Source organism: Rana temporaria, chromosome 4 (assembly GCF_905171775.1).
Source record: "Rana temporaria chromosome 4, aRanTem1.1, whole genome shotgun sequence".
Classification (NCBI taxonomy): Eukaryota; Metazoa; Chordata; class Amphibia; order Anura; family Ranidae; genus Rana; species Rana temporaria.
This window is the reverse complement of record NC_053492.1, coordinates 138,328,668-138,345,370: the sequence shown is the minus strand read 5'-3', so window position 1 is coordinate 138,345,370 and position 16,703 is coordinate 138,328,668.

Below are 16,703 nucleotides of genomic sequence, written 5' to 3'. Positions count from 1 at the left end.
ACACCAACTGTTGTGTAGTGGAGAGGCACATCCACTTTTTAACCCAATCTTGTCTGGCCCTTGGGTGCATAAAACTCCTTATAGGGGTTGTTTCTGTCTAAGTCACAATGGAGATATTTCCTTTCAATTCCTGTCCCAGAGACACAACAGAAAGTAGGAGGAAATCTCTCCTAAGTTATTACAGGAACTGATGCCCCTATTGGAAAATATATTTGAGCTTTGACTCTAAAGGGTTGATTTACTAAAAGCAAATAGGCTGTTCATTTTTCAAGGGACATTGCACTTTGCAAGAGAATTTTACCCAATGAATATTGTTTAATTTATTGTTACAAAGAATACTCAATCACATGCAAAGAAAAAAAAGGCATTTTGCTTACACATTATGGAATTATGGAAGCCAGTAGAGTTTATTCTCATTCAACAAGCTTTGGGGAAAATTCCCTTGCAAAGTGAACAGAACATTTGCCTGTTTTCTTTTTATTTATTTATTTATTTTTCTCTGACACTCACTGTTAAGCAATCCTGACAAGCCACTAGAATGTGATGGTAGATAGATTAAGGTCCCAAAATGGAATCAGTGTGTGGTCAGCACTTGAAAACAGATTAAAACACCATCAACGCGCTTTGTGGGTCTTTAGTTGCCACTTCATCAGGAAAAGATGTACAGTACACTTTAATGCGTGGAATCTGTGTACATTCCTTCAGCCCAGAGTATACTCTGAGCTGAAGGAATGCACACAGATCCCACACATTAAAGTGTGGTCATTATTGAGAAAGCTGTAGTTTTATGAATCAGCAAAGAAATTTTTTCATTACAAAGTAGTCAAGCAGGTTCAGCCTTCATGATGATGCTTTGAATTTAGGAACTGTGTAGCTGTGTGGTCCCTACATTGCAGGAACCTGCATAAGGTAGGGGTTGGGTTTGTCACAGTAGAATTAAAAGGTTTATGGGAGAATTTGTAGAGGACTAAGGAAAAGGGGTAAATGCACATGTACTTACAGTTAAAGTGGATGTAAACCTTCACATATACCAGTGTAGTGAACAGCCTCAGATGATACACAGAGATGAAATAAATCCTACTACATAGCCTTTACTTGTTTATCTTCAGTCTTCTTTACACCCCTTCAAAGGGCAGAATAATGTTAAAGACCTTCTCCATCTGTTAGTATCACAGAGGAGGGGGTGGAGAGCTGCAGTTAACGAGTGTGTGAGCTGATTGGAGGAAAGGAACACCCCCCTCCCTTCAAATACAGCATACAAACTGTGAATAGACAAGCTGCATGCTGAGCTCTCCTCCTCGACACAAATTATATCTCATGGGTCAGGAAAACTTCTCAGAAGTGACACATGCTGATAACAGAGAAACGAAGCACCAGAGAGAAACAATACTTAGAGCTTTAGTTAGAGATAAGTATACACTACAAATATATGTGCTTTGTTCAGATTTCATGAAAGAGGTTTACAACCACTTTAAATGTGCATTTTTTTTAGATCTACCTTAATTTGCTTCTTTATTAATATTATGTAAACTCCACAATAATAAAGCAGCTATTGGACAGGTCAATGATTGATGGATACAGTCTAGAGGTAATAAAGGGTTGACCCAAGCCAAGGTAGTCAGTCTAGACTGTTACAGTTCTAAACAGTTTTGTAGTAATGTACGGAGTAAGCAAAACCCCTATTAAGTTAGATATTCTATGATCCAAAGAACAGAGGCAAAACAAGAGGCTCACACCAACATGAGGGGTGTCCCAGAATCTGGAATCCCCTCTAAAGAGAACAAGTAGCCCGAACATGTACAAGTCCTTCAGCTACCTGTGGTTTCCCCCCCAGTGGAAAACCAAGATAAACTTCTTGCCTACATGTTGGTTCAATTTTCTGCACTCACAGGAAAAATTGTAATATGTCTACTTGTGGTAGAAAGAAAAAAAAAGCAATACAAAAGTTTATTTTTATATACTAAAATGGGTTATTTATTTTAGAAAAGGTTTGTCATTTGCTATGGTATGATTTACATTTACACATTTATACATTTAGTGATACTACTCTATAAATTAATTTACAATCAACCACTTGCAAGTTGGCTCCCCATGGGAAATAATACATTTGTAGAGCATCAATTAAGGAAAATGTCAGCAATGAACACTTCTATGCAAGCATATTGGATAGTTCATTAGCAGAAATGCAACTTGATGTTAAACAAAGCTCTCAATATCCGGTATAATTAACACAATCCTATGAGCTGTTTATGACTTCACTATCAGTGGGCAACCGGAAAAAAAAACAATTCTCACCAATGTGTTACCCCTGCTGTGTAAACTGCATGAAACCACTGGCTTGCCATAGTTTGTGACCCCTGCTCCAATCACTTGCTTTATTCAATATTACTACTTTTGCTCAGTTAATGAACTTTGTACATGGTTAAAAAGATGTCAGCACAGTGAAATCATAAGACCTGCTGTGAAAATCTCCATTGTTTCTCAAGGTCTAATTGACCTTTCACATCCCAGAAAGGCTTGGAAATCAATATGCTTACTTAGTCCCTCTAACATGTTAAAAATTGCTCTCCAGTCATTGGCACCTAAACACCCTAACATGTTCAGAATGACTTCTCATTAATAATCATAATATTAATCACTGTTGCCCAGAACTAGAATCTGACTGTGAAATTGCTATAATCTTTCAAACTACAGGAACAAGTATTTTTTTGGCATAATTACTGCTGCGTTGGTATTGAAAAAATATGCCATTAAATGGCAGCTTTTAGTTACATAAATTGTGTTGATTAATTTTTAATTTCTAGCATTTATATGGCAATGCATAAGTAAAAACCTTTGACAATATAATAGGCTGGCAAAAATCATTATTATAATAACTTACATCTGTTCAAAGGTTCATTTAGCTAGGGACAAAGTAAACTATTCATTTGTAACTTCTGTTGCAGAAGTGAAGAACATTTATCCACATTGTCACATTTCTTTTTGCCCTGTGCTAAGCTTAGTTATTAACATTTAAAGTGACCTTGTGCTCATGTTAAAATTATTGAATGTGCAGCATATTATTATAGCAAACACCTAGAGGTGCTTAAATGTATATGCTTAAATGCTTTACAGAGGTCCTTGGTATTCTTAAACACCTAAGGTGCTCTTTTTATGAATCCCAAATCCCAACAGCAACTGTGATAGCTCAGTCTTTACCTCACTACTGTCACAGATTCATAAAGACAGACACGTTGACAAATACTGAGCCATGCAGAGGTGGGAAGGGTATAAGACTACAGTGCAAGCTAAAATTGCAAGAGGTTGTTAACTTTATAGGAACCTTTCTTGCCTGGAGATACAAAAAGTTGCCAGCTTAGAGTCATTTGTGCAAAAAAAGCATCAGGTCTTCAATATTAACTTTGCAAGACCAGGGGTCCAGCAGAACTTATATTTAGTACTGAATATACTGTGCTTTCTGCTTGGTACAAAGAGTAGGGAAGAAGAAAGGAGAAGATGCAGAAGCTAGTGGTGGGTACAGGGTAGGTAGGTCACCTGAGTGATGCAGTGTGGCAATGCTGAAGCTTTGAATATCTGCCAGCTGATGGTGTGGACAAGCTTATGCACAACATGCTTGCTCAAACCAGAAAAATTAAGCGAATACCAAAACATGGAAGCGAGTTGCTACTAGATTGCAGTGACACCTAGAAGTTAAATTGTCATTTTAACGCTAACATTTGATCTGGTTTTGATCCTCAAAAATCCCCATTCGCACTTCCTTGTTTCTACCTAGAAGTTAGTATTTTTCTTTATGTTCTGTTGCATTTTAACTGTGTGCATATTTTTAATAGATACTACAGTATATATCAGATCGTTCATACTAAGCTACTTTGGAAACAATAACTAGCTTATTTTCTACAAAACACCAACAAAAGAAGCATTAAAAAACATTGTTGTACCCTTACCGTTTCATACACACCAAGAACTAAACATTCAAACAGTTTAAAAGTAAAAACTACATAGGTATTTCAGACGTTTACCAAACAGAGAACCTGAAACTTATAACAAAAACATTTCTCTCTCTTTCAAAAATAATTTGCTGGAGCTGTGATTGTGGCTCCTTCCTCTCACTCCTACATCAATGACTCACTATTGAGTCCTGTAATGATGTACGTGGCTGGATTGAGGAGCTACTGTACATCATGCAACAGGGGACACAATCATCCAGCAATCCTGGAAGTGTTGCATGCCAAGTAGTCTGACAGGGGCTCCATTTCTGGAATGGAGGAAAGGCAGGAGACATGGGTCAAAACAGAGTTTTAATATAATACCTCTTCTCTTGCAGGTAACTTCAATTACAACTTTTAAAGACTGTCAGGATCTCTTTAAAAGTATAGGGATGAGCAAGAAGCATGGACTTACTCAAGGCAGCCAAGGACCCCTAATTTATATTTTTTTCTATTAAAAAAAGGAATAGTCAGGTTCTCTGGGTTTGCTAGTTGTATTGAGTACTGGAGAATTTACAATCCCTCCTGCTTCCAAGTAGTAAATGAGTGTCAAAAGTAAGAACAGCATTACGTATTATGTGGTTGAAAACATACATTATGATATGGGGAGCAACCCACTGTCTTTTACCACAAGTTATCTGAATTTTCACTACTAGTTGGGATGAGCTTCCAGTTCAAACTGAACCAAAGTTCTGTCTGAATTTTATATTTTTAGAATTCAACCAAAATGTGAAATTTACGAGATGTCCAGCAATGTTCAGCAATGTTCCATAATTCACCCAGAGCCAGGAAGGTAAACATTTAGCAGCAATATTACTATTGTTGCTGAATGTGACAGCTTCCTGTTCAGGCTAATTGTTAGGGAGCTACCAGCTTCCTAGCAACAAGTGACATATACCAACCCAGCGATTCAGTTGCCAGACATGAACAGCTGAATGTACATAAAAGGGTTTCAATGTAAACAAAAACAAGGGCATAGCCACCCCCAAAATTCATACCGAGCCTTCAAGTCTTGTATAGATTTTAAGGTTGTACATCATGCAAAGAAAAAAAGGATGCAGGGTCTCTCCAAAATCTATACCAAATTCTCATCCAAGCATAAAGCCTGGCTGGCCAGGAAGGATAGGCGTATGATCGTGTGGTACCCTCCTCCTTAACCTTTGGTGGTTGTGGGGGTCTGCAGGTGGGTGGATTATCTAAATTTGCATTTAAAAATACAGCGTTCCCAGATACAGACCCCCCTCACATAAATGAGTAAAGGGTTCAGGGGGTACCCCTACTCATCTACTCGGGGCACAGAAGCCCTCTCCGCTCTACCTCTCCTCACAGGGCACATTGATAGCTGCAGGATTGATTGGCTCCTGCTGCTGTGAATCAAACCCTGTGCAGAAAGAGTGGGGGCATGTCTTACGGGCACTCTGTGTGTCTATGGACGTACAAAGCCATTGCACAGAACAGGTAAGCATAACGGGGCAGATTCACGTAGAAATCTGTTACGCTGCGGCGGCGTAACGTATCCCATTTACGTTACACCGCCGCATGTTTAAAGCGTAAGTGCCTGATTCACAAAGCACTTACCTGTAAACTTGCGGCGGCGTAGCGTAAATCGACTCAGCGCAAGCCCGCCTAATTCAAATGGGGCGGGCACCATTTAAATTAGGCGCGTTCCTGTGCCGAACATACTGCGCATGCTCCGTCCGTAAAATTACCTGACGTGCATTGCGCTAAATGACGTCGCAAGGACGTCATTGGTTTCGACGTTAACGTAAATGGCGTCCAGCGCCATTCACGGACGACTTACGCAAACGACGTGAATTTTCAAATTTCGACGCGGGAACAAAGGCCATACTTAACATTGGCTAGGCCACCTAGAGGGCACCCTTAGTTTTACGCGACACATCTCTACGGAAACAACGTAAATTTAGATCGACGGGCAAAGCGGACGTTCGTGAATCGGCGTAACTATTCATTTGCATATTCTACGACGACCGCAATGGAATCGCCACCTAGTGGCCGGCCTAGAATTGCAGCCTAAGATCCGACGGTGTAACACAGTTACACCTGTCGGATCTTAGGGCTATCTATGCGTAACCTGATTCTATGAATCAGGCGCATAGATACCACAATCGTATCTCAGAGATACGACAGCGTATCGGGAGATACGCCGTCGTATCTCTTTTGTGAATCTGGCCCAACATGTTTATTATTATTTTTTTTTAAGGTTTGCAATCAATATTTGTCCAGCAATACAGATTTTTGTCAATCACAATGAATGACGGCCCATCAACTTGCTGTAAAAAAAAAAAATTCTGACCATCATTATATCTAACCACTGCTCATACCAAATGACAGATCCAGCTGAAAGCTGAAGTGTCAACAAAGAGACAGGATGGATTTTTTTCAACCAGACTAATTATGAATGCAGTTGATATCATTGACCAAATGTGGTCGTGGTCAAGGATGAGGGTTATATAGTCATGGTCAAGTATAAGAGTTATGGTATCAATTTTAGCTGGACCCTGCAATTTTTGTCATTTTCGAAAGTGACAGTTTGGAAAGAATAAACACTTGGCAGTGTTTTCCATTTCCACTATAGCTTTTTTTTATTGCCCCATCCAAAAAAAAAGTAAGTTGGGTGAGTCCCCACCAAACTGACAGAAAAAAATTATTTATCAATTTATTCAAATCCATTAAATACATGTACATAATTTATTCGGGTAGACCTGACCAATGGCCTGTATCTTGATGTTTTGCTGATATCATTGACCAAATGTGGTCATGGTCAAGGATGAGGGTTATATAGTCATGGTCAAGTATAAGAGTTATGGTATAAATTTTAGCTGGACCCTGCAATTTTTGTCATTTTCGAAAGTGACAGTTTGGAAAGAATAAACACTTGACAGTGTTTTCCATTTCCACTATAGCTTTTTTTTATTGCCCCATCCAAAAAAAAAGTAAGTTGGGTGAGTCCCCACCAAGCTGACAGAAAAAAATGATTTCTCAATTTATTCAAATCCATTAAATACATGTACATAATTTATTCGGGTAGACCTGACCAATGGCCTGTATCTCGATGTTTTGCTCCCACGTTTCCATTGTATCGCTTATATGTTTGAACCGACTTTTATCTTTTTCTAACCAATAAATCTTTTTTTTTTATATATATACTGTGTTTTGGTTTCTATTTGCTGGCACCACAATAATCCCACACCCCTCCATTCCTTTCTTCAACTCAATTAAGGGATGAGGTGCCGTATCTTTATTAGGACCATCAACCACTAATTACCTATTTACCATATTTCATATGTTGCCCAAAAATGGGTATTAAAGTGTGTGCAATAAAATTCAAGTGAAAAAAAGTGTATTTTCCCCCAAAAAAATAGCATTAGAAAAATCGCTGTACAAATACTGTGTTGCATAAAATATAGCTCCCACCATTTTATTCTCTAGGGCCTCTGTAAGACAACAAAAAATTATATATAGCATATTCACTAGGGATGTCCCGATACCGATACTAGTATCGGTATCGGTACCGATACCAAGCTTTTCCCCGAGTACTTGTACTCAGGGGAAATGCTCCGATGCCTCACCCGATACCTGGGCAGGCAGGGGAGTTGCAAGTCTTCTCCCCCGTGCTGTCTTTCCCCCTGCTCCATGCTCGTCTTTCCCCCATGCTCCATGCCCATCTTTCCCCCATGCTCGTCTTCTCCCCCCCCCGCTCCGTGACCGTCTTCCCTCCACCCGCTCCGTGACCGTCTTCTCTCCCCCGCTCCGTGACTGGCTTCTCTGCCCCCGCTCCGTGACCCTGCTCCGTGACTGGCTTTTCTCCCCCCGCTCCATGACTGGCTTCTCTCCCCCTGCTCCATGACCGGCTTCTCCCCCCCGCTCCGTGACCGGCTTCTTCTCTACTCAAAAGTCCACCGAGAGGTACCGGAGGTGACGTTGGCGAACTATTTTCCTTTGTTTATATGCCTGTTTTTACCTTTTACCATGTGAGTATCCGTTTGTATTCTTTCTGCTAAATAAATTTTAAAAACGGTATCACACTATTGGTGCTTTATCCCTCTGGGTGCGAGTCATTGGCCATCCTGAGACGTGACCACCAAGAGGGACCTGTGTTTCCTTGAATCAGAGCCTATCTGGATAACCACCTTTACAGATACGTTTGGCAAGTTTACTTGGACCTATATGCTGTTACCTTACAGCAGTAAGGTAAGGGGACATCCTCATTCACCCTGAAGGGATTATTGGATATCCATCCTTTTCTCTCACCTTACATGTTGGGATCTACACCAGCACTCCCTACTTTGGATTTCATTTTTGGACTTTTGATTATTATTTATATTCTCGTTTCTAATATTAAGCTCTGCTGCATGGACTTTTCAGCTTAGCCTATCCCAGCCACTTGGGTGTTGTGTGACGCACACTGTATATCTATAATTGTATTTTTTATCACTTATTTATTGTTTTCTTTCACTTCATTATATAGAGCTCATGAAGTTTTTCTATTAGCACTTATGCATAGAAGTGATCTACTTCTGTCAACCAGTTCACTGATTATCCTTTGATGCTATATTGTTTGTAGTGCTATTATCACATACAGACCATTTTACTTCCTCTACACACCTCTCCCATCCCCCACCTACAGCGCAGCGCTATTTTCTTTGCTAACCTGTGTTTACGATGCTTCAGTTTATGAATGGAGGAGAGCTTCCCTCCATTCATTTCAGCTGAGGCTGCAGAAAAAGGGACTGGGGAATCTGTGTCCTTAGTCCCTTTCTCTGTCTTAAAGGGGAGATGTCAGAGGTCTGTTAAGACCCCTGATATCTCTCCAAAGACCCCCAACAGGGCTGATTAAAAAAAAAATTGCAATAAATATAAAAAAAAAAACACACTGACAATCCCCCTAAAAAAAAAAAAAATACTGCCACTGTCACATGACATAAAAAAAAGGATCGGTAATCGGTATCGGCGAGTACTTGAAAAAAAGGATCGGTACTTGTACTCGGTCTCAAAAAATATTCACTCATTAGCTTAAAATAGAAGATAAAGTAGGAGGTGTTTATTATGTGGGGTTCAGTTTGCTTATGATTACATGAAATATCTTTATATTAAATTGGTATTTAGGGGGCATGGCCAGCATAGCATGTGAGCAGATGCTTTAGCACAGAGCTCCCACACATTACCCCAAATTGATCCAGTTTCTAGCATCATAATTCATCCGGTTTTGCCCCAGGAGTTACAGGAACACTTGCTGCACATCCCGAGTGGCTCAACAGCGGCACACAGGCAATGATGACCCAGGGAAACAAAGGAGATGGTCCGTGGCCTGATTTCCAACATGGTGGCACCCTGTCCTCTGCACAGAAGATAAAGTAAGAGGTGTTTATTATGTGGGGTTCAGTTTGCTTATGATTATATGAAATATCTTTATATTAAAGTGGTATTTAGGGGGTATTTAGGAGGCATGGCCAGCATAGCATGTCCTCTGCACAGAAGTCCCAAGGGGGAGATTAAACCAAGGAGGGGGTGAGTAAATCTGTCAAGGACCCCAAAGACAAAACCGGAGACCTCCCTAAAGACATGCGATATTATGCGCAGAAATTAACTGAAAAAACTGACCGGCTGGGCCAGCCTGTTCTGGGAGCAGACACAGGGCATGGTGATGCAGACATGGAGGACAGTGAGATGGGAAAGGGAACGGCAGCCATGTTGGTACAGGAGACGTGACCCTGCTCCGTGACTGGCTTTTCTCCCCCCGCTCCATGACCGGCTTCTCTCCTCCTGCTCCGTGACCGGCTTCTCCCCCCCGCTCCGTGACCGGCTTCTTCTCTCCCCCCGCTCTGTGACCGGCTTCTATCCCCCCGCTCCGTGCCGCTCTCCCCCCTCAATCTGTCAGGATGGAGAGCGGAGGTAGGATCCGCTAAACCCGGCTCGTACCTTTTCAGAATGAACAGAGTCAGTGTCCATTCATATAACTGAGCATCGTAACCTGTGTTTACGATGCTTCAGTTTATGAATGGAGGAGAGCTTCCCTCCATTCATTTCAGCTGAGGCTGCAGAGAAAGGGACTGGGGAATCTGTGTCCTTAGTCCCTTTCTCTGTCTTAAAGGGGAGATGTCAGAGGTCTGTTAAGACCCCTGATATCTCTCCAAAGACCCCCAACAGGGCTGATTAAAAAAAAAAAATTGCAATAAATATATAAAAAAAAAAAATGTAAAAAAAAAACACACTGACAATCCCCCTAAAAAAAATAATAATACTGCCACTGTCACATGACATAAAAAAAAAAAGGATCTGTAATCGGTATCGGCGAGTACTTGAAAAAAAGGATCGGTACTTGTACTCGGTCTCAAAAAATATTCACTCATTAGCTTAAAATAGAAGATAAAGTAGGAGGTGTTTATTATGTGGGGTTCAGTTTGCTTATGATTACATGAAATATCTTTATATTAAAGTGGTATTTAGGGGGCATGGCCAGCATAGCGTGAGCAGATGCTTTAGCACAGAGCTCCCACACATTACCCCAAATTGATCCAGTTTCTAGCATCATAATTCGTCCGGTTTTGCCCCAGGAGTTACAGGAACACTTGCTGCACATCCCGAGTGGCTCAACAGCGGCACACAGGCAATGATGACCCAGGGAAACAAAGGAGATGGTCCGTGACCTGATTTCCAACATGGTGGCACCCTGTCCTCTGCACAGAAGATAAAGTAAGAGGTGTTTATTATGTGGGGTTCAGTTTGCTTATGATTATATGAAATATCTTTATATTAAAGTGGTATTTAGGGGGTATTTAGGAGGCATGGCCAGCATAGCATGTCCTTTGCACAGAAGTCCCAAGGGGGAGATAAAACCAAGGAGGGGGTGAGTAAATCTGTCAAGGACCCCAAAGACAAAACCGGAGACCTCCCTAAAGACATGCGATATTATGCGCAGAAATTAACTGAAAAAACTGACCGGCTGGGCCAGCCTGTTCTGGGAGCAGACACAGGGCATGGTGATGCAGACATGGAGGACAGTGAGATGGGAAAGGGAACGGCAGCCATGTTTGTACAGCAGACGGCTCTGCTGATGAGCTGGAAGAGACTGAGGACACCGGGGAGGAGGAGGGTGTGTAGCCCACTTTAGCAGCTATCCTCAGGGCTGTAAACAAGTGCACAGCCTCAGTTAACAACCTGTAAGCCCGCTTTTGGGTTTTAAAGGAGGAGGTCAGCTTGGTCAGACAAGACCTGCAAAAAATAAGAGAACGAACAACGGCCAATGAGAGCAGAGATATATTGGCACCCACAATAACGCATCTTATAAATCAATCGTTCAAAGAAGGTATTGTTCCGAGCTCCCTCAAGCAAGGCATAATTAAACCCCTCCTAAAGAAAGCCAACCTCGACCCCAAAGACCCAAACCATCGCAGACCGGTAACAAGCCTTAACACCATCTCCAAGATAATGGAGAAAGCAGTAGTACAACAGCTACAACCCCATTTGGATGCCCACAAACTCCTAGACCCATTACAATCAGGTTTCCTCCCAGACCACGGGACAGAAACGGCACTCCTCAAGATATGGGATGACTCCCTTGAAACAGCAGATGACGGAGAATCCTGTCTTCTAGTGCTGCTGGACCTCAGTGCAGCTTTTGACAGAGTAGATCACAACACTCTGCTCACTCAACTCAAAGAAGTAGCCTGAGTCTCTGACTTGGCCCTACCCTGGTTCACATCCTTCCTAGAAAATCGATCGCAGACAGTGAAACTTGAAGGCTTCACGTCAGAAACATGGACCATTAAATGCGGAGTCCCTCAAAGATCACCACTTTTGCCTGTACTCTTCTAAAGACTACCTCCGCCCACTCCTCAAAATCATCAGCAAACAGGACCTGCGCTACCACTCTTATGCTGATGACACTCAACTTTACTTTCACATCAGCAACAAAAAAGACCAATATCACAGACTAGAATAATACCTCACATTGATAAACAATTGGATGACGAAAAGCTCCCTCAAACTCAATGGTTCCAAAACAGAACTTCTTATCCTTCATGCAAATTGAAAATCTAACTCTAGGACGACATGGACAACACCCACCATCCTTGGACAAACCATCACCCCAAGCAACAAAGTCAAAAGCCTCGGAGTCATTTTTTACTCAGACATGACGATGGATGCACAAATAGGAGCAGTAGTCAGCGGTTCTCACCATCTTCTCCGTCTGCTGCGTAGAGTCATCCCCTTCATCCCGGAAAAGGATACAGCAGTAGTGGTTGGAACAATCATCAATTCCCGACTCGACTATGCAAACTCCCTCTACCTAGGACTACCCAAATACCAGATTTTGTGTCTATAAGTCATCCAGAACACGGCAGCCAGACTGGAAACGGGGAAAAATCCTTGGGAATCAATCACCCCGGCACTGAGGACCCTCTATTGGCTAGCCGTAAAGGATTGGGTCACTTTCAATACCCTCTGCCTCATCCACAAATGCTCACAAGGAAACGCTCCCCAATACTAAAGCGAGAAAATAAAACCCTACGTCACCAATCGCGTCCTCCTCCAAATCACCAAATCACGCTACAAATCTAAGGGAGAATGAAGATTTGCAGTCCAAGGACCTCGGCTCTGGAATGCTCCACCCATGACCATCCGCAAGGGAAAAAAACATCGGGCTTTTAGGAAAAAACTAAAGACCCACCTCTTCTGAAGGATCAGGACGACACTGGATGCAAAAAGCGCCTTGAGGCGATTTAGTTCACATTTGTAGCACTATACAAGTTACTCACTCACTCAGAATCAGTGACATGGAAGACAAGCTACCTGCTATGCTCAGAGAATCTCAGGCCTCTACCCGTCTGGCTAAAGCCACTAACCTGTGAGCTGAGGACTTTGAAAATCGTTTGAGGCGCAATAACGTGCGGATCGTAGATCGAGATCCCACCCAATTTGTGGAGCACCCACTTCTTTGAGAATGTTACAGATGCTTCAGCATGGCTGGATGCCAATGAGAACGCTCTCTGGCAGGCTCAGAGGAGGACTGAGTACCCTACCATCCTAGCAATTGCCGGTGTGCGCCATTGGATTTCCCAGCTCTCCTCCTTGGAAGAGAGTGCTGCTGGAAACAGTTCAATAAAATGCAAGATCGGAACTGTGTTTGTACTGTATATGGAATTCCCTATGTTGTTATTCACTGTTGTCCTTATTACTGCGATTGGCAGTCACATGGACAGTACTGGGGACCTGTTGTCACTGGGGACCTGCTTCATCAAAAGTTATTTTGGTCACCTCAGTGCCTGGGCATACAGGCTGCATACAGTACATTACCTGGCCTTCTTGGGTTGTTTTACCTCCCTGTCATGCCACACTGCAGCAGTTTGGAGCACTGTTGTGCTTGTTGAGCCAGTATGTTTGGTTCTATTCTTTCAGAGCATTAGATATATCTTGCTATGAACGCATGGAAATAACTTCAACGTGGTATTAAAACCATAACCCACAATGTCATATATTGCAGCTTACCAATTATTTGTTATTATGGTAAGCTGCATTTGTTTTCTTTTTCCCTTCTGTTACCTGGTGATCTGGCCATTAACATACTTCCTGTATTAAAGTGTCCCCATTCTGGAGGAAGGAGCACAGGGAGCACCTTTGGACAGCAACATTGTTAATCTCAGGGCTGGGGGTGTTAGATGTACTAACAGATTTTGATAAACTAACGAATTGTAGCTATACCCAAGTTCACATTTTGGAGCATACAGTCTTTTTTTCGACAAGATCACTGGAAGAAAGAGAGCCTAAAAAAGACAATGAATGCAGCCATTAAATCTAAGAATTGGTAAACTGCAATATAATAAATGTTGCTTTTGTGTTTAATACCACTTTAAGTTGTAAAAATTAAATGCAACATATTGCTTAGAAAATAAAATTTTCATTAGGGTAGAACAGGTCTACTTTTAGAAGCGGTCCTTGTAGTAAGTAATGACATAGAGTCTCCATACAGATGTCTGTTTTCACATAAAATGTTTGTCCTGGGTGTGGTGTTTATATGCGTAGGAGTACGATTTTGAATAATAAATGTATTTCATTGCTGTTATTCCAGTGGTAATTACAGCAATCATTCTCTAGTTGATTGAAGGTGCTAAATCTAGTCTCATGTTCATAGTGATGTCATAATAGTAAACAAGGGTTACACTGTGTTACAGAGGATATTAGAATGGGAACTTTGGTTCTGTTATTATCGTGTAGCTGTAGACATAATTTTGTTTTGGCAAGTAACATGTTGAATGTATGTAATATCTGTGGTGCGGTGATGCTCCCTGCTAACTAAAGCAGTTGACATATTTAGGAGCAAATAATTTGTCATGACATGAAAGATGAGACATTTACACTTCAGAGACAGAATGGGGCTGATGTTTGAAAAGGGTGCTACTGGAAAACATTTTCTGCTGTATATAGGAACCAGTCTGCTTCCATCAGTCAATTTTATAGTTTATGGCTTAGAAGTGAAACCAGGATTATTCTGGACATTGTAAAACAAGCAACAGCCCCAATTTACTTTTGAGAGGAAAGAAAAAAAGGCAAAATGTAAATTGCCCCCTATCTGTACCAAAAATGCTCCACTGGAAACTTAGGACCAAGTAGGGCCTGTTGTCGGCTTAACCACTTCAGCCCTGGAAGAATTTACCCCCTTAATGACCAGGCCATTTTTTGCTATACGGCACTGCGTCGCTTTAACAGACAATTTCGCAGTCTGCGATGTTGCACCCAAACAAAATTGACGTCCTTTTTTTCCACACAAATAGAAATTTATTTTGGTGGTATTTGATCACCTCTGCAGTTTTAATTTTTTGCACTATAAACAAAAAAATATATAATTTTGAAAAAAAAAAAAATTACTTTTCGCTATAATAAAAAACTAATATCTTCCTCAGTTTAGGCCGATATGTATTCTTCTACTGATTGGTGTATATTGTATATATTGATTGGTTTGCGCAAAGTTAAAGCGTCTACAAAATAGTTGATAGATTTATGACCTTTTTATTTTTATTAGTAATGGCGGTGATCTGCGATTTTAATCATAACTGCGACATTGCGGCATACAAATAAAACACTTTTGACACTATTTTGAGACCGGGTAGGGGGCGTGTATCATTTAAATGAAGCGTGTCCCCGCGCTGAACGAACTGCGCATGCGCCGTCCGTAAAAAAACCTCAGTGTGCATTGCTCCAAATGACGTCCAGCCCCATTCACGGACGACTTACGCAAACGACGTAACTTTTTTAAATTTTGACGCGGGAACGACGGCCATACTTAACATTGGCTGCGCCTCATATAGCAGGGGCAACTTTACACTGGGAAAAGCCTAACGTAAACATCGAAACTAGCTAATTTGCATACTCAACGGGGAAATCGACGGAAGCGCCACCTAGCGGGCAAAAAAAAAAAAAATACAGTTTAGATCCGACGGCGTAAGAGACTTACGCCTGTCGGATCTAATGGATATCTATGCGTAACTGATTCTAAGAATCAGTCGCATAGATACGACGGGCCAGATTAGGACTTACGACGGCGTACATGGTGCTGCGCCGTCGTAAGTCCTTTGAGAATCTGGCCCTTAGAGTCTCTGTGACCTCAGGGAGCTTACAGTCTATGGTCACCACCTTACATGCATTCTAGGGTCAGTGGGAGGAATCCCATGCAAGCAATAGGGAGAACATGCAAACTCCATGGTTGGCATTTGAACAAAAGTCTCTGGAGCTACAAGACAAAAGTATGGTCACAAACAATATTGAATGTTCAGTAGGTGGCTATAAGGGATACAGTATAAACTATTCAGATTACTATAGTTGTATACTTTTGACTTGATTGTGAAAATTATTAATAAAATTAAATTAAAGGATCCTTCAGATGTACTTCAATATAGTATGCAGCTTTTTGCCAACAGTAGACAGCACAAATACTTACATGTTTAGAAGTTTGCTTCAGGAGATGACACTATTATCTCTACAGTCTCTCCTGGAACTGAAGATTAATAGTCAAGCCTCATTCCTCTGGTAGCTGTGTAGGTGACCTGTTTAGCTTGATTTAAGACAGTTTTATATTGTGTGACAAATATCTTCATTCCTTTTGCACTTCGTCATAGTCTGTGTTTTTTTTTTTTATTGTAGAGAAAACCCTCTCAATGTCAGCATTGCAGTGTGGTAGAACTAAAAGGTGTTTAACAACTCACCAAAGCAATGGAGATCCCCTAATAGATGACTTCATTTTTGAAATGTGGAACTTCAGGATTTCAATGTCACCAGACTTTTACAATTTCTTCTCTTCCAGTGTTTTGAACTCATTAAATTTCTTCATTGATGTATAAAACTCTTCTGAGAAAATAACCAAAAGGGAAGGTGTTTATAAAGGCAGTAAGGTTGTCATTGCTTGGAACATCAAGGAAAGGAGCTGCAAGGCTGAGAACTGGATCACGTTGGCATTTTCTTTTGAAGTTGCAGCCAACTGTCACGTAGAAAGTTGTAACATCTTTAAAGTAGCCATCCACCTTTCTAGATTTAAAATCTGGTGATTTCAAGAATCACCTTGTTGTAAACCTGCTGGACATATGCTGTTGATTCAAAAAGTTTGCAGAAGTGTCTAATTTGGGAATAAGTCAGGTTATTGGCTAATGATATTTGGCTTCAGAAACTTGCTAAGAAGGATGTGAAGATTTTTTTCTTGCAGTA